The sequence below is a fragment of the Chiloscyllium punctatum genome, chromosome 17 (genome assembly GCF_047496795.1).
Source record: "Chiloscyllium punctatum isolate Juve2018m chromosome 17, sChiPun1.3, whole genome shotgun sequence".
In the NCBI taxonomy this organism is placed as follows: domain Eukaryota; kingdom Metazoa; phylum Chordata; class Chondrichthyes; order Orectolobiformes; family Hemiscylliidae; genus Chiloscyllium; species Chiloscyllium punctatum.
Window position 1 is genome coordinate 18,021,571 of NC_092755.1, and position 19,501 is coordinate 18,041,071.

A 19,501-nucleotide genomic window follows, 5' to 3' on the forward strand; every position below is an offset into this window, starting at 1 on the left:
CTGATGTAACCCTTTCTGATGAGCCTTTGTATTCCCTTTCTTGTGACTGTTACTGATGTGACCCTTTCTGATGGGCCTTAGTACTCCCTTTCTTGTGACTGTTACTGATGTAACCCTTTCTGATGAGCCTTTGTACTCCCTTTCTTGTGACTGTTACTGATGTAACCCTATCTGATGAGCCTTTGTACTCCCTTTCTTGTGACTGTTACTGATGTAACCCTTTGTGATGAGCCTTTGTATTCCCATTCTTGTGACTGTTACTGATGTAACCCTTTCTGATGAGCCTTTGTATTCCCTTTTTTGTGACTGTTACTGATGTAACCCTTTCTGATGAGCCTTTGTATTCCCTTTCTTGTGACTGTTACTGATGTAACCCTTTCTGATGAGCCTTTGTATTCCCTTTCTTGTGACTGTTACTGATGTAACCCTTTCTGATGGGCCTTAGTACTCCCTTTCTTGTGACTGTTACTGATGTAACCCTTTCTGATGAGCCTTAGTACTCCCTTTCTTGTGACTGTTACTGATGTAACCCTTTCTGATGAGCCTTAGTACTCCCTTTCTTGTGACTGTTACTGATGTAACCCTTTCTGATGGGCCTTAGTACTCCCTTTCTTGTGACTGTTACTGATGTAACCCTTTCTGATGAGCCTTTGTACTCCCTTTCTTGTACCTGTTACTGATGTAACCCTTTCTGATGAGCCTTTGTATTCCCATTCTTGTGACTGTTACTGATGTAACCCTTTCTGATGGGCCTTTGTACTCCCTTTCTTGTGACTGTTACTGATGTAACCCTTTCTGATGAGCCTTAGTACTCCCTTTCTTGTGACTGTTACTGATGTAACCCTTTCTGATGAGCCTTAGTACTCCCTTTCTTGTGACTGTTACTGATGTAACCCTTTCTGATGGGCCTTTGTATTCCCTTTCTTGTGACTGTTACTGATGTCACCCTTTCTGATGAGCCTTTGTATTCCCATTCTTGTGACTGTTACTGATGTAACCCTTTCTGATGAGCCTTAGTACTCCCTTTCTTGTGACTGTTACTGATGTAACCCTTTCTGATGAGCCTTTGCACTCCCTTCCTTGTGACTGTTACTGATGTAACCCTTTCTGATGAGCCTTTGTACTCCCTTTCTTGTGACTGTTACTGATGTAACCCTTTCTGATGGGCCTTAGTACTCCCTTTCTTGTGACTGTTACTGATGTAACCCTTTCTGATGAGCCTTTGTATTCCCTTTCTCGTGACTGTTACTAATGTAACCCTTTCTGATGGGCCTTTTTACTCCCTTTCTTGTGACTGTTACTGATGTAACCCTTTCTGATGAGCCTTTGTATTTCCTTTCTTGTGACTGTTACTGATGTAACCCTTTCTGATGAGCCTTTGTATTCCCTTTCTTGTGACTGTTACTGATGTAACCCTTTCTGATGAGCCTTAGTACTCCCTTTCTTGTGACTGTTACTGATGTAACCCTTTCTGATGAGCCTTTGTATTCCCTTTCTTGTGACTGTTACTGATGTAACCCTTTCTGATGGGCCTTAGTACTCCCTTTCTTGTGACTGTTACTGATGTAACCCTTTCTGATGGGCCTTAGTACTCCCTTTCTTGTGACTGTTCCTGATGTAACCCTTTCTGATGAGCCTTAGTACTCCCTTTCTTGAGACTGTTACTGATGTAACCCTTTCTGATGAGCCTTAGTACTCCCTTTCTTGTGACTGTTACTGATGTAACCCTTTCTGATGAGCCTTTGTATTCCCTTTCTTGTGACTGTTCCTGATGTAACCCTTTCTGATGAGCCTTAGTACTCCCTTTCTTGTCACTGTTACTGATGTAACCCTTTCTGATGAGCCTTAGTACTCCCTTTCTTGTGACTGTTACTGATGTAACCCTTTCTGATGAGCCTTTGTATTCCCTTTCTTGTGACTGTTACTGATGTAACCCTTTCTGATGGGCCTTAGTACTCCCTTTCTTGTGACTGTTACTGATGTAACCCTTTCTGATGGGCCTTAGTACTCCCTTTCTTGTGACTGTTCCTGATGTAACCCTTTCTGATGAGCCTTAGTACTCCCTTTCTTGTGACTGTTACTGATGTAACCCTTTCTGATGAGCCTTAGTACTCCCTTTCTTGTCACTGTTACTGATGTAACCCTTTCTGATGAGCCTTAGTACTCCCTTTCTTGTGACTGTTACTGATGTAACCCTTTCTGATGAGCCTTTGTATTCCCTTTCTTGTGACTGTTACTGATGTAACCCTTTCTGATGGGCCTTAGTACTCCCTTTCTTGTGACTGTTACTGATGTAACCCTTTCTGATGGGCCTTAGTACTCCCTTTCTTGTGACTGTTCCTGATGTAACCCTTTCTGATGAGCCTTAGTACTCCCTTTCTTGTGACTGTTACTGATGTAACCCTTTCTGATGAGCCTTTGTATTCCCTTTCTTGTGACTGTTCCTGATGTAACCCTTTCTGATGGGCCTTAGTACTCCCTTTCTTGTGACTGTTACTGATGTAACCCTTTCTGATGAGCCTTTGTATTCCCTTTCTTGTGACTGTTACTGATGTACAGAAAACTCCCAGCTCACAGCGCATGTGTTCTCATCTCAATGTGGTATCCAGCCATTATATTCACTTCTGTTATCTTTTACATCAACTTTTTGGATAAAAATGCTTTCTGAAATTGTTAATAAATCTCAAATGAATATGCACCAACCTTGAGTTTACTTAATTCTTTCTTCAAGACCAGTCAGTAATAATACATTTTCCCACATCCTACTCCTTTCCCAGCCAAATGCTTTCACTTGTTCTGTTTGGTTGTGTTTCATCCAGTCATTTAGTTTAATGCTGTGCTACCATGCAGCCCACTAATGTAAATACATCTATCACACCATATGCCTGATGGAACACTCCAGAGGCCGAATGATTAGAGAACATTTCCTCTTCTGCACAAAGGGTCACGACCTTGGGTCATCTAATGATACAAATGAGGAGCTTTTTATAGAAGCCTATAAAAGGCAGGCAAAGGAGTTTGAAACTTTACTCTACACTGTCTAAACTAAAAGTACTCCCAATGTGGGGACAGCCTGGGTTAGTAATGCAGAAATCGCCACCTAAAGCGCCCAACGAAACATTCATCAGCCAAAAATGTCAACGTTCAGTCAGGTATTCAGACACAACACGCGCACAATCCAAGGGCGGATTCTCAGGACTGGAGTTTTTCTCACACCTAAATCTCATGGAGCACAATTCCTGGCATCTATTTGACACACCACACCTGTCAAATGCCAGGGAATGAGACTGAGATCTATCTGAGACAGGGATATTACTGAACAGCAACCCTCACAAATAATAAATCAGAGGTCGATGTTGATCAGGCAAGGCAGAGCTCATGAGTACTTGAAATATTCAGCAATTGGGATCTATGTGACGCAAGACGGAATTGAGAACCAATCAGAGCAACTGTTCACAGAGTCTGGAAACTATCAGCAGAGGAGAACAGTCCCAATTTCTCAGAGTTGGTGAGGTGTATCATCCCGGGAATAGTGTTGTGAATCAGTCACGCACTCAATCTCATAACTTCGCATCTTTTCAAAAACGTGGCACCGGAAACAAGATGCAACATTCCAGGTGAGACAAGAGACTGTTTTATTTCAGTTTAATATAATTGCTTTGTGTTTGTTCTCTACAGCGTTATTGATGAAGTTGGGTTTATTTGCTCTTCTGTCCACGTGTCATGGTACATTCCCTGATTTGTGCACATACACACAGAGGATCCTCTGCTCCTTCACCCCTTTGGGTTTACTCCCTTACTATTGTATGTTCCTCTGAGTTCATCACAAAACAAAGAAGCACGTCACACCTCCCTAAGACTGAGATCTATCTGACACACCGATGTTAATGAATAACAATCCTCAAAAATGATAAATCACAGGTTGATTTCGATCAGGGAAGGCAGAGATGAGAAGTTTTGGAAACCCTGCTGCTTTCCATGTCCTGTCCCACAACCCTCTGTCAAACTTGATGCTCTTAGGTGTTCTTCCAATATCCTAACATTTTACCTTAAATTGCTATTAATATTTTTCTGTAATTTTGCATTATATACCAAAGCACAGGGTGAACCAACAAGGACCCCAAACACTGAACTCTGAAAAGGTACACAATAAGGTAACCTACATTCTGAAACGGCAAACCCCCGTTAACAAATAGTTGACAAGTACAAAACAGTGGCTGAGATTAACTTGAACTCATCAAAATAAAAGGAAAGTCCTCTGGAGGTACAGCGGTGTAGGCAAGACCTGGGCAGACAGAATGGAGATCGGTTTGTAAAATTCTTGTTTATATCCAGAATTTTCCTTCCACACAATGTAACCTTTTATTTCCCATCACCCAAATCACCCATGGTATCTTTATTTTCAACTACGAACCATCACCAGTAAACTGAATAATTTATGTTCAAAGCCCATCCCACCATCAAAGGTTCGGCAGAAATAGGAAGAGCTAGAAGGAGATTGGAGTCAATTTTTCTTGTGGTGAAATATAAGTGCTGTTCGAACACAAGGGATTTCTGAGGGATGGTCCAGTGAAGCTATGTGGATGGAACTCATAAATAAGAAGGGCGTGATTACTTTGATGCAATTGTAATAGTCCCCCCAGTAGTCAGAGGGAAATTGAGTAACAAATATGTTGAAAGATCTTATTTATATTGAAGAATAATAGGATTTTAAACTTCCAAACATACAGTGGGACAGCCATGGTCTTAAGAGCTTGGATGGTGAGGAATTTGGTAAGTGCTAAAGTCAATTTTCTTCATTAATATGCAGACGTAACTATCACAGAAGGATCAAACCTGACCTACTCTTGTGATACAAGGCAGGGCAAGGGACTGAATGGTTAGTAGGGGAGCTTTTTGGGGCCGGGGTCATAATTCGATTAGTTGTAAAATATCTATGGAAAGGATTGGCATTATATATAAGTTAAAGTTCTTAATTGGACTAGAGCAAATTTTGATAGTATGAGACAAAAACTTTCAAGGGTTGATTGGAGTAGACTGTTTACAGCTCAAGGGACGGCTGGCAAGAGTGAAGCTTTCAGAAGTGAGATAACGAGAGTTTGGAGGCGTGATGTTCCTGTTAGTGTGAAGATAAGGCTGGTAAAAGGAGGGAACACTGGAGGAATAAAGATATTGAGGCTCTGGTTCAGATTAAGAATGAATCATATATTAGATAGAGATAAATGAGATCAAGTGAACCTCGAAGAGTCCAAGAGGTGCAGGGACATTCTAAAGAGGGAAATGAGGAGGGCAAGAAAGGAAAATGAGATAGCCTTGGGAGATAATGTTCAAGATAATCCAAAGAGATTCGACTAGTACATTAAGAGCAAAGGGGTAGATCATAGAGTTATAGAGATTTACAACTTGGAAACAGGCCTTTCAGTCTCACTTGCCCATGCTGACCAGATATTCTAAACTAATCTAGTCCCATTTCCTAGTACTTGGCCCATTTCCCTCTAAACCCTTCCTATTTGTATACACACTCAGATGCCTTTTATATGTTGAAATTGCACCAGCCTCCACCGCTTCCTCTGGCAGTTCATTCTATACACACCATCCTCTGCATGAACATGTTACTCCTTAGGTACTTTCAACTTTTTCCCCTCTCACTCTAAACCTATACTCACGGGTATAGGTTTAGGTGAGACTCCACCCAACTCAGGGAAAAGACCTTGTCTATTCACCGTATCCATGCCTCTGATGATTTTATAAAGTCACGCCTCAGTCTCCAACGCTCCAGAGAAATCAGCCCCAGCCTATTCAGCCTCTCCCTATATAACTCTACATGGCTGTGAATATGTATAAGCCCAGAGGGATGGCTTCATAAATCATGTTACATTTTATATAAATGCTTTTTTTAAAAATTATCATTTAGCTTAAAATGGAGGATGGGTGCCTTTTCAATTTCGTACCAGTAGCACAGAAAGACCTGAGGAAATAAACTGCAACAAAAAAATGGATAAAAAGTTATTCCACTACGGATAATCTCACCATATCATTCGTGTAAAAAATAATTCCCTGTTTTGACCTTGCAGTTAATAGAGTCTATTAATTAACCCTGTGTTTGTAATAATTTTCATCTATCTGTCATTCTACATTTAGTTGTTATAGTTACCGTGTGGATTACTGCACCTCTCTAAAAATTCAAAACAAAATAAAGTAAAACTGCAAATTAAATATTGTATCTAATTATGACAAAAAAAATGAGCAATTCAATGACACCAAATTGGAAAGGAATGTTGAAATGTAGCCAATTCTGAAGACTACAAGAGGTTGCAAGCGATCATTAATTAATTTAGGGTATGTTCAAATAATTAGCAAATGAAGATCCAAACAGATAAACGTAAGGTGTTACATCTTGGTAGGAATAATGTGCAGGTCATTTATTCAAAGATGCACGTCGAAGTGAGGGAGACAAACAAAGGGATTTCAGACAATTACATCAGTCATCAACAATTTCACCACAGGTTCCAAAGGTCATAAAAATGCAAACAAAGCTCTAAGCTTTATCTCGAAAGGGATAGATTTGAAAGTAGGGTCCCTATAAAAATTTGGTTGACTATAATTAAGAGTATTGCTTGCAGGTCGAGTTGACATATTATAGAATGTATGAGAAAGAGTGAAGAGAAGATTTATAAAAATGCTACACAAGTTTCTGGCTGTGCATATCAAGGAAGAATTGTTGTGCTGTTCACTTCTCTCTTGAAAAGAAGGCTGACAGTTCTAAAATCATAAAAGGTTTTGAAAAGAGAAGGTACAGAGAAAACATTTCACTTTGGGGTAGAACATAACTAGAGGCTGTCAATATAAGGCGGTACCTCAAGAAATCCAAAAGGGAATTCAGAAGAAACCTCTTCACTGAAAGAATGATGAGAATGGGGAATGTGTGACCAGACGGAATAGTTGAAATCAATAGTTTAGATGTATTTCAAGGAAACTAGGCGAGCACTTGGAAGGGTTGGGAATAGAGAATTACAATGGGCGATTTAGATGAGGAAAGATGTGAAACACCTTGAGTGGAACAGAAGCACTGGCATGGACTGATTGTGCCAAATGGTCTGTTTTTCCTCTGTAACCCTATGTATAAAATCACCATTGTATGAAATAAAAAGTGTATTCAGAATAGCTAGAAAAATTATAAAGTTTCTCACAAAAAGTCCCGAGTATTCAGCAGTGAATGTAAATGATTTTATCACATGGCCACACTTCACTATTTGCTTAATAGCACTAAAAAGCATTAATCACAATACTCTTACTAGGAGTAGGAGTAACCCATTGTCCATGCACCAATTGGGGGATCTTAATGACTTATTAATGGCTTCAGTAGGACCTGCCAACCTGGTCCTGGGAATGTTGTGAACACTCTAGCCCTCACGGCTTCTTTCACTCATATACTCTGATTTCCAGTTCCCGTAATAATCGCTACCATGGACAGGAGACTGATCCAGTATGCAGATTGGATACCCTGTTGTGAGCCATGAGGTACTTCATTAGGAGGGACATCCTGCAGGCGTGTCTCTAGGATGCAGGAGGAGGTCTCCCACGCAATAGAGGACCCACCTACTGCTAATAAACTGCCAGCACTGGCGGGAACAGACTCTACATTGACCACCAGAGTAGCCATCCTTTCCCGAATTTGGGATCAATAAAACACTACGGAGGTGGAAATATGAGAGCCACAGAAACTCCTTCCTTCCCTTGTCATCTTCCACTCTACTATCCACCTAATGACCTTGCTGCCTGTCCCTTGAGGCCTGATAGACCCCAGTCCCATTCCAATATTCAAGAACATGAAGAGCTGGAAAACTGGTCCAAATTGATAAAGCTTAACACAAACAGTCTTGGCCTGACTGTCAAATTCTAAAGTGTAGCTTGAGATGAGTTCAATAAAAATGGCAGAAGTACAGAAACAACCGCTTCCATCCATCAGAGACAAATGTCTCTGAATGGGAACGGGATGGTCCGCTATTTGGAATGGAGCAGTGTATTTGAAGAGTTAATGAGGAACAGCAATGTGTTGTGATGGATGTGCGCACAGTTTGAAGCTGTTTGCTGATTCAGTTTTGCTAAAGGTTTGGCAGATACATTCCAATTAGAATCAATTAAATCTGCCAAAAGTGGACATTATTACTCACATTTATGAGATTCTTTCACGTAGACCATAGAAAAGTACAGCGCAGAACAGGCCCTCAGACCCACGACAGTGTGCCGAGTTTTAATCCTAATGTAAATTGTAATAACAACCTACACATCCCTCAACTCCCTGCTAACCATGTGCATGTCCAGCAGTCACTTAAATGTCCCTAATGACTCTGCTTCCGCCACCACCGCTGGCAATGTATTCCATGCATTCACACCTCTCTGTGTAAAGAACCTACTCTAACGTCTCCTCTACACCTTTCTCCTAATATCTTAAAACTATGACCCCCTCGTACCTGTCAATCCTGCCATGCGGAAAACTCTCTAGCTTTGATTTTATCTATTCCTCTCATTATTTTGGACACCTCAATCAGGTCTCCTCACTTCCTCCTTCTCTCCAGAGAGAAAAGTCTGAGCTTATTCAACCTTTCTTCATAAGGCAAGCCCTCCAGTCCAGGCAGCATCCTGGTAAGCCTTCTTTGCAATCTCTCCAAAGCCTCTATATACTTCTTATAGGAGGGTGACCAGAACTGGACACAATATTCCAATCGTGGTCTCACCAGGGACATGTAGAGCTGTAGCAAAACCTCGCGGATCTCAAACTCAATTTCCCTGTAAATGAAAACCTAAACATCATATGCTTTCTTAACAAACCTATCCATTTGGGTGGCAACTTTGAGGGATCTATGTACTTGCACACCCAGATCCCTCTGTTCATCCACCCTGCCAAGAATCCTGTCTTTAACGCTATATTCAGCATTTGAGTTCGACCTTCCAAACTGGAAAAGGATGCACCGAAAGCCAAACAGGAGAAGGTTGTTGGCATGTATCAGTAGAGTTTGGACCAATGACCAGAAACATGAAACTGCCTTTTAAGTAAGCTTTCAAAGAGAGAATGAGTAAAGGGGGCATCTGAGGAAGTTTATCAGTAAAGTACAGCTAATTAAGGGGACTTGACCCTACTCGTGGACAAAAAGATATAAAGCAATCAGAGAACCAAAAGAACAGAGTGTGTATATTAGGGGTACAAGAGGCAGCGTGGACCAAGGCCTTGAAGAATTTACAGACAGACATAAGTTTAAACTCAATACATTAGATGATAATGAGCCAGTTAAGTTCTCAGTCTTTTCTCTAAAAGCGCCAGTTTAAATTTACCAGTCTTGTCCAGGCCAGCAGTAAATGGGATGTTCATTTGCATTGTGCACATCTCCTGATTTCACAAGATATCTTAGTTTTGTAAATGTAATAGAATGTATTTTCCACCGGTTCAGCAATTGATTAAATGAAGTTAACATAATCAAACAACTTTCCAAAGCTGTGGGCTTGTCAGGGGGTTAAATTATTTCAAATTCGAAAACTAGATTCCATTTTAATCATGGGAATCGACGTTTCGGGCATAAGCCCTTCTTCAGAAGGGCTTATGCCCGAAACGTCGATTCTCCTGTTCCTTGGATGCTGCCTGACCTGCTGCGCTTTTCCAGCAACACATTTTCAGCTCTGATTTCCAGCATCTGCAGTCCTCACTTTCTCCTCCATTTTAATCATATCAGCCGGATGTTGGATCCTCCATTAGCAAAAGGTTCCCATTTTCAAACAGTTGTTTGCAAATACAGAAATTGGGTATTGCTGTAAAATAGGACATACTCTTTTTTTTGTCTTGCATGCATCAGCATAGCTGCAAGGATTTTGATGTAAAGGGAAACAACAGTTTACACTGAACAGGAAAAGAGTTCTGCAGCTTTGGAAAGTGCACAATGATTGATTGAGATGGCCCCAATGGAAATGGGCGGGTCAGATGGTGACGGACAGTTAACAGCTAAACTTTGTTAAGTTTTCAATTGGCAGGTTGCCTGAGTGGTTAAGGTATTGCCCTGCCAAATGAATCAGAGAATGGCCATCACCAATTTAGTCGAATCACAACAAGCATTGGCAGTAAACTGCCAATCATCAGCTGGTCCATTCTCCAGGCCTTTACCAATCAGCACTCATTACCCAGACAGATTAAATGTCTTCTCCCTTCCCATTGGTATTCTTGAGTGTGTCCTGATAAGTACAATAATAAAGACTTAAATTTTAAAAAATCTTTATTTTCATCAATACTCAAATTTCCATGTTGTACCAGCTGGCAGAGGTGAAACTTAACTATAATGTATCAGGCCTACAATGAACTGGTAGAGTTCTGCACTGGCCTCAGAGGAAAACCAGCAACAATGTACTTCTGGAGAGAGAAGAATGGCATTACTTTGCCATTGATCCTTTTACAGTAAGAATTTCAAAGTCATTGAGGAACAGAAATAAATAGAAACAAACCACAATCATTACAATATTACTTAAAGTAATAGAGAGAAATTCTGCATGAGCAGAAAAACCAATTGCTATTCTGAATAGTGAATGTGGCACCAAAAGCACCCTTGTGATAATGACAGTTGGAAAATCTAGCCCACATTGGTTTGTAGCAGTTGTCGAGTTGGTCATTCTATTATGAGCCCTACTCAGTTCCGACACCAGTATGTGACCATAGATTCAGATTGTTTTTAAAGGCAGATATCAATATGAAGTTGCACAGTGGCAGGAGCACGGCTCTCCTATGGACAGCACTAAAGAGATCTCACACCCATTGGCTCTTTAATAAAGAAATGGGGCAAACCTCAGAGATAGGGAAATGTAAATAAATGAACCACTAACAAGATTTCATCCAATTCGATGGTAACTGATACCTGATCAACAAATTCAGCTGCCACTTGAAAGGATGCAAGAAGCCCCAAAAGGGGATACTCCAAATTTCACTTGATTCTGTGTCACATTATTGCAGTTGAGCTTTGTAGTTGCCTCCGAGCAGACATGATTTGTTTCCACAAACCACATAGGTTTGACAGAGAAGCATTGGTTCTGATCAGAGATCAGACCCGAATAGTGCAGAACCACATCATAACTCATCTCGAGAAGTTGTGTCAATGGGTGCTTGGGTTTACAGTGCCTCTGTGTTCTGAGCTTCGGCCCCAATCTCTCCCTGTTCCCTCGTCTTTCTGATAAGTTGCAGTTCCAGTCAGTGTGTATTTCATCATTGTCCCAGATTATAAAGGTTTCAGTCTCAGTGAGTTCACTAGTATAGTGCCTTGGGTAAATCAGTAGTGGCCCCATTGAAAAGGCTTCTAAATCCTGAGGGGCATAGAACAGCACATAGTTATCCCTGTTAAATGACCTAATTACAGTTAACAACATTTTATTTGATCTGCTATATTTCCCATTACTGATTGCAATGAATCTACCTCATGGGATACAGAAACTCACCAATATGAGTAAAAACCTCTTAAACTTTGGGCAAAACCCAGGCTATTGACTTCAGAGAATAAACTCCACACAATAATGCAAAAAAGAAAAGCAGATTGAAGTCAAATGATGCACAGGTTTGATGAAGAGCAAAACCCTCTCTACCCTCGCAGGAAGACAAGTAGAAAAGTTGTGCATTTATATAACATCTTAATGCAATCTCAGAGTATCCTAAACATCTCTTTCCAGATCTCTGAAACAAGTGCAGAACCCCTGGGGCCACTGTCAATTACATGTTATCAAACCCAGGGAGTCATAGATGGAAATATCAGCACGTGTCCATGTAACAGTTTAAAATGTGTGTTTAATACTTCCACTTGAGTAACTAACATTATTGTTTCGAGGTATGAACAATGAACAAGGATAGGTCACTTGGCCCTTCGAGCCTGCTCCACCATTTAATAAGATCCTGACTGACCCGATTTGAACAGACTTATAAAACATTCAGCTGACAATATCCCACTTCAGCTTCTCTCATTCTATCATTTTAGTATATTCCACTGCACATCTATTCTAACCTGGAGAGTACTGTTCCTGCTGTTAATCACTGATCCACACTGTACTCCTTTCCTCATTCTCAAATTGAAGGAGCCCATAATGCACTGCTCTTTTCCTCAGCCTATTCTTTAGACAAGATAAAATAGATTGGAACAGACTCCACTGTTTGCTGGTACTTGACACAACGAGAACTATTGAAATATTTCAATACACTCCTTTGGTGAAATATGCAATTTGTTTTAAACATTTAAAACTGGTTCAATTCGTTTTATATTTCCATTGAATGGTATTTTAGTTTCATCCAGATGTTAGTACAAAGTGAAATATTACAGCACTGAGCTTTGTCTCATTCTCCTTTGGTGGAAGTTGGAAAGGAGTTTTTTCTTACAGCATAGAGTGAAGAGAATAAAAAATGAACAGCAAAGTTGAGTAACAATACATCCAGGTTCTGACAAATCAATTTTCAATCAGAGATATTCTATACAACAACTGAAGTACTTTTGATCATGTAGTCACATGTCAGAAAAGTGATATTTAATTTGTGTGCCATGAGAAAACCAGGAAGGAGATGATGACTGGATCATCTGCTCATCGGGATTGAGCAATAAATATTGGCCGGGACACCAAGTATAATCTCCTCACGTTAGTTCAAAATAATAAGTGGCTTTGGTTTAATGCCTCATATATGTCTGATGTGTAGGATTATCTCAGGACAGCACTGCTGTGGCAGTATCAATTAGTCTATTTTAACCCCGAGGGTAGATCTTGAACCCTGAACGTTCCGACTTAAAGATCAGCACACGACTCAGTGACACCTGAGCAAAACACAACACTCTGACAAGTGGCTTATTACTTACATCCCCAGGGATTAATGAAGCAATTAAGGGCAATTGCATCGATTCTGTATGAGATGCCAAACAGGCCTCTTATCATCGAATGGTAGTCTCCCTACCCTAGATCAGTAGCTTAAGTTCCTAGGTTAGACTGAGTAGGCTTATCTTCCTGTCCCACCTACTCCAGAAGTGTATCATACATCGATGGGCATTTTAATTTTAAATAAAGGAAAACTTCTTCAACCAATGGGCTGTTGTCATTTGGAAAGTGCAACATGTGAAATTAGGAATCAGCACTTTGGGTCACCTTTGCTGATTCCCTGTGTGTTCTATGGGAGTCAGTAATTTCTATCACTGTCCACCCTTACAGCTATAAAAAGTCCTCTAATATCTCTCCTCAATAGGTCATTCTTCCCTTTTGAATATGGGCAGTGAGCACTCAGTCCTATCTCTTCCTTAGCAACAAATGGCTACCTTGCTTCCAACCTGCTATCAGCAAGAGGTTACCTTGCACTGTCAAAGTGTGGCAATACAGAGAACAACCCTCCCCATATTGACCCAGGCTAAGATCACAAGATGTAGCACAAGTCAGTGTTTATGTCCAGAATTAGATAATCAGGAAGGATGTTCTCCACGGTTGGGGAGTCCAGAACCAGGGCTCACAGTCTAAGGATACTGGCTTGGGCATTTTGGACTGAGATGAGGAAACCTTTCTTCACCCTGACAGTGGTGACTCTTTGGAATTCACTGTCATAGAAATTGATTGAGTCCAAAACGTAATAGTTTTTTTTTCGGGCTAAAGGGATCAAAGCTTACAGAAAGAATGATGGAACAGGGTACTGGATTAGATAATCAGCCATCGTCATTTTGAACAGCAGTGCATGCTTCATGGGCTGAATGGCTTACTGCTCCACTTACTTCTGTGACCATTCTGTGGCTTGAAGAGATGTGTTTTGTTCAAAAGCTATTTTGATAGGAAAACAAAAGAGAATGTAGTACTGGTTACAACACAGAGTGACGAAATAATTTCAGATGATTGTGAATTGGTCTCCTCAAATTAAATTGAACAATGAGGAAGTTCTGGGAAACTGGGATAAATTGCTGAGTTCCCTTCCAGATGAAAATCGAAATGACCCAAAATAAATAGTATAATCACATGGGGATATATGTGGGAATAACCTGGGAATTACTAATCTCACTACACATAATATTGATTGAGGAAATGCAGTTCCAATCAAATAATATCCTACAGATTTAACCTTTGAAGGTTGGCACAGGTTCAGAAAGAGACTGAACACTTGCTGAAAGACAATATAATCAAAATCTGTCGTAGTGAATAGAGCTCACCTACATCAGTGGTACCAAAGCCAGATCATATCCAATGATTACGTGTGGACCTATGCATAATCCATGCAGTTACTAAATCTGATACATGTCCTAAATCAAGTTTGGAGGACCATATTGAGAAGATGGGACTAGCAATTTATATTTCTCTGTACGACTTACTCAAAGGATCCCTTCAGCTCCTTATATTCAAAAAGGTGAAGACAATTTTGGCTTTCGTGACACCAAAATGCACTGTACAGTTGACAGCCATATCATGTGGTATGAAGAATGTGCCAGCTACATTTTAAAGACTAACCAATGACGCAATTTCTTCATTCCCCAATTGCTTGGTACACATTGATGACCTGGTTTTTAGTCACACATGAATGGAAAAATTGCAGAATTTCTCAAAATTATTCACTCGACTTTGAGAGGCAGGCTTGGTGATAAACCTGGCTGTCAGCGAACTCAAGAAAACACAAATCACTCTCCTGGACCATGTTATTGAACATGGACAGGTGTCCTCATCGACCAAAAGAGCAGTACGACTACAAAACAATCTTGATTATCCACATTAGACGGGTGGGGATAACTAATTGTTCGGATAACTAATTGTTCAGAGAACGCATTGCTCAGATAACTGATCAGATTGCAAACACAGGACCTTGAGATCTTGTTCGGATAATCTGAAATTTGGATAATTGACGTTCATATAACAGAGGTTTTTCTGCATTTGGTAGTGCTACAAGTGGGTTTTATCAGAAAGTTGTAGGGAGTCTAAGCAGTGTGGCTGCTTCACTCACTGAATTGCTGTAGAAATGCAGGAAGTTTCAATGGATGGAAAACTGTCAGAAGGCATTTGTCAGCCTGAAAGTTGTGTTAACTACTGCCCCAATATTAGCGACAAATAATAACCCAAAGCTAGTCAATGCAGTTATCGATGCAAGTGATAGAAGTGTTGGTGCTATACTCTTACAGAAAGCATCGAGAAGATAAAAAGACTTATCAATTGTTTCTCAGGAAGCTAAACATTCATCAACAGGAATATTTGAAAGGTCAGGCAACATCCAAGGAGCAGGAGAGTCGATGTTTCGGGCATAAGCCCCTCTCTTGTGATCATAGCATGGGTCATGTATGGGGAGGATTCCTCTCAGTATTGCCACACTTTGACAGTGCAAGTTAACCTCTTGTTGAGAGCAGGCGGGAAGTAAGGTAGCCATTTGCTGCCAAAAAAAAGATAGAGCTGAGTGCTCACTGCCCACATTCAAAGGGGAAGAATGACCCATTGAGGAGAGATATTACAGGATTTTTTGTAGCTGTAACGGTGGATACTGATAGAAATGACTGACTATTGCTTATGCCCGAAACGTCGATTCCCCTGCTCCTTGGATGCTGCCTGACCTGCTGTGCTTTTGCAGCAACACATTTTTCATCTCTGATCTCCAGACTCTGCAGTCCTCAATTTCTCGTAGGAACATTTAAAGTTGAGAAAGAGACCTTGAGTTTGGTATTGGCGTTACAACATTTGCCAGTAATGTATCTGAGACAACCATACATATTGATCATAATCCTTGAAAGGTTTTTGGAAAAATTCAAGGACAAACAATGTAGACTGGTTTTCAGGGCATGTCTTCATGAGAAAGTCTCTACATTATTTTGCAGGATATTCTGACTCTCCTGCAATTTCTCTCATGGTGTTAGATTCCACATTAAAAATACAATTTAGCCACATGACAAATCAAACTTACTTTTTCGTCCCTTTTTTTCTGTAGAATTGAGTCTATAATTTTTTTGAATGCTCTGTCTGTTAAATTGCAATTGATCAATAACCACAAAATTAAAAGCAAACTAAAATGGTGTCTGGGTCTATAATTTATTGTCAGATATTTAAAAAGCAGAAGTCTCACAATGCTGCATTTCAAGCCTTGATCAAATAATTTAGTGAAACAAGGTCATACTCCAATCAGCCATGATCGTGATGAATGACAGGGCAGGCTCGAAGGATTGCATGGCCTGCTCCTGCCCTATTTTCTACGTTTCTAAACTGGATTAAATATCCAAGAAAACTGAAGATTCAGAATTATGAGCCTTCATCAGTTGATTTAGGTGAACAGGTTACATATTAGATTTTTAGTCAGCATATAAATTTAGTCCATATTATCTCCCAGTATTGTTGCTTGAACTGTGATTACAGTTCATTAGAAACTTTCCCACCACTAAGATGAATCTGGTTGCTGGATTTATCCAGACAATTTTGAACAAAAGTATTTTAAATGTTGTGATTCTCCTGTCTCTGATTCCATGCCTCTATTTGAACAGGATTCGGTTGTTGTGGATATTCCCACTGCAGCTTCAATGTTACTTTCCTCTGTATCCTCAGGTATCTCCAATTTCGCTGTTATCAGTTACAACACTCAATGATGATCAGCCTTTCTCATTGAAAAAGAAAGAGCTGGATATACTCAATGGGTCACAGGACTCAAAAACTAAAACTCTGCTTTCCTGCCACAGATGCTGCCAGACCTGCTGAGATTCTCCAGCAGTTTTAATTTTGTTTCAGATTTCCAGCATCTACAATTTTGTTTTATTTTAGCCTTTCTAAAATTCTGTCAAACTTCATCTCATCCAAGTCTCAACTACATTTTGTTTCACCATGAACTGGACATCAACTTCCTCTTCATAATACCTCAGCCAGGCCCCTGCCCCGATGACGTTTAAACAGGAGATGAATGAGAATTGGCCCCACTCATTCCTTTGTTACCCTTTCACTGTTTGTGACTAATGATGACTTTTGGATTCCCTTTTAAAGTTAGCTGCCAGTCTCCCTTACTCTTTATTTCCCCTCTGAACAGTCTATATTTAGCATTGTCCTCACTGAGGTTAACAATAATCCATATCCTTTGCAATATCATGCAGGGAATTAGAGTACTGTTTTTGCCACCATTTCCTGCTTGTGGAAATGTTAAGCTGTACTGTACAGCTGAAGCTGAACATTGTCCAGATTTGTGCTCAAATGCCCTTGCACAAATGCCCTCTTGCCCCATTGAACTCAGCCCTCCTCCAACTCAGAATTATTCTGGATTGTTCTTTGTTCATTTAATACACAAGCTAAAATCTTTTGATACAATGATCAATGCTTTCTGAAATGATCCCGGTCTAATATTTAATACATTTTATGCATATTGTGTGTATGCACACAAATTATGAAGTTGGCAGTACAGATTGAAGATATCATTAGGATTCTGAACATTAGAAATAGGACCGTCACTAGCAAAATAAGGAAATTATGACAAATGGTTATAAACAGTCCTGCTTTTCCCACATGTATAGTATTTATGCAGCACGCTTCAGGAAGGGATTTGAGAATGTGCACAAAAGATACACAAAAATGGTACCAGAGATGAGCAACTGGAGAACTAAGTGGATAGTTTGAAGAAGCTCGGGCTGCTCTTTATGGAGAACAGAAGATGAAGAAGACATTTTACATGTGTTCAAAATCATGAGGGATTTGGATAGAGTAGAGTAAAAGGGGAGGAGAATACATTTGGATTGGTTACTCTGTGGAGGGTTGGTGTGGACTTGTTGGGCCAAGTGACCTGTTTCCATACTGTACGGATTCTATTTTAAAAAGGCTTGAGAAGAAAAGGACACCGATTTAAGATGATCGGCAAAATAAAACAACGGTTACAAGGAATCCTTTTTTTAAAAAAAACAGCATAGTTCGGAAACTGGAATGTACTGCCTAATAGTGTAGTGGTGGAGGCAGCTTCAACTGATGGTCTTCAAAGGGAATCTACGATTTTCATACGGAGAGGTTTTGCAGTATCACATACTAAAAGGACTTGGGAGTGAACACAGGCAAGTTCCTCTTTGAGAGTTCATCAAATCATTGCCTCCGAGTTGTTACCACTGATCGTTGTATAACATTGCCCAAACTCCCAGCTCACCAGTTATTTCCTAATGGTTTGTCATATTCTGAAATAATGACTTCGTCAGTCATGCATGAAACTAAACTTACTTTGCAATTACTTCACTTGATCCAGGAGAACCTACATTCCCACTTTCCTCACTGTTTGCACTGACAATGTTTCCAGAACTGCAATTCATCGAAGAGCACAAATTAAGTAATTTGCTATCAGTAAACTTATTCAGAATTAAGTCCAAAGCAATTTAACAAAAAACATCGCAGATTTGCGATTCAATATTCCAAGCCTGATCGATTAGTTTTCATAAGTTAGTTAATGACTGCAATTTTAATAAATCACATTATTTTGCCATAGCGATAATAACAGAACAGAGATATCCATGCAAAGTCAGAATCTGGTGTAACAGACCTTTAGCTGATCGTTGTTCTGTTCAGAAATAGAGATTATAGACAGGAAAGGTCCTTTCAGTGTGAGGCTAATAAGTTGCTGAGGTTCATTCCGTAGAGTGTAAGTGCTCGGTAGCCCAACATCGTAGCTCAGTGATGGTGATGGGAGTGGAAATTAGGTTCATTAGTTCTTTTGCAAGTCAATCAAACTGCTCTCTCTTTGATCATATTGAGCTTCTTGACTATTATTGCAAATAAACCTATCACCAGGTGAGCAGTGAAGATTCCAATGCTCCCGATTTTAGCCTTGTAATGGTGAAATTAATGAGGGGGTAATGACAGAGCAGTATACCTTGAATACCAGTCTTGTAATCTTGCTAATGTAACTAGTTATTGATTCCTTCACCACCCATCCCCCTGGAGTGTATTGACAATGCTGTCCTATGATCTACAAAATGGTGCTGGGACTTTATTTGTTTTCAAGATGCATCATAAACCATCTTGGTCCTGTTGTTATGGGGTTCTTTTGAATTCCACAGGATCTCTACAGTACAATACAATGAGGGAATGCTGGGGTTGGGGTGTGGAAGAGTCAGTACAGAGTGAAAAGAAGAGTAAACCATTTATTTAGTATGTCACCATTGTTTATAGCTATTTCTGGTCTATGCAAGACCTTCATACTGAAAGACAAGCAAAATTCAACCGACCATTGAAAAACTTTGGATATTTTATGCTGATTCAAGATTGGTCTTTCGAAATAACCAAGCATTTCTGAACCAGTCAAGCAGCTGTTTTCTGTGATTGTTCTCATCTGTGTTGGTGTTCACCACACTGCCATGGGATGCCTTCGTGAGGCAATCCTGACATAATCTTACAACAACTGCCAGCACTTCCATTTCACATTATTGGATCCATAATATAGCAGATTTAAATCTTACATTAGACCAAACTTACTTGCCAATTTGTTCCTTTTAGTTTATGGCAAACTTAGGTTTCCACCTAATTCACAGTGTGAGGTGTCAAC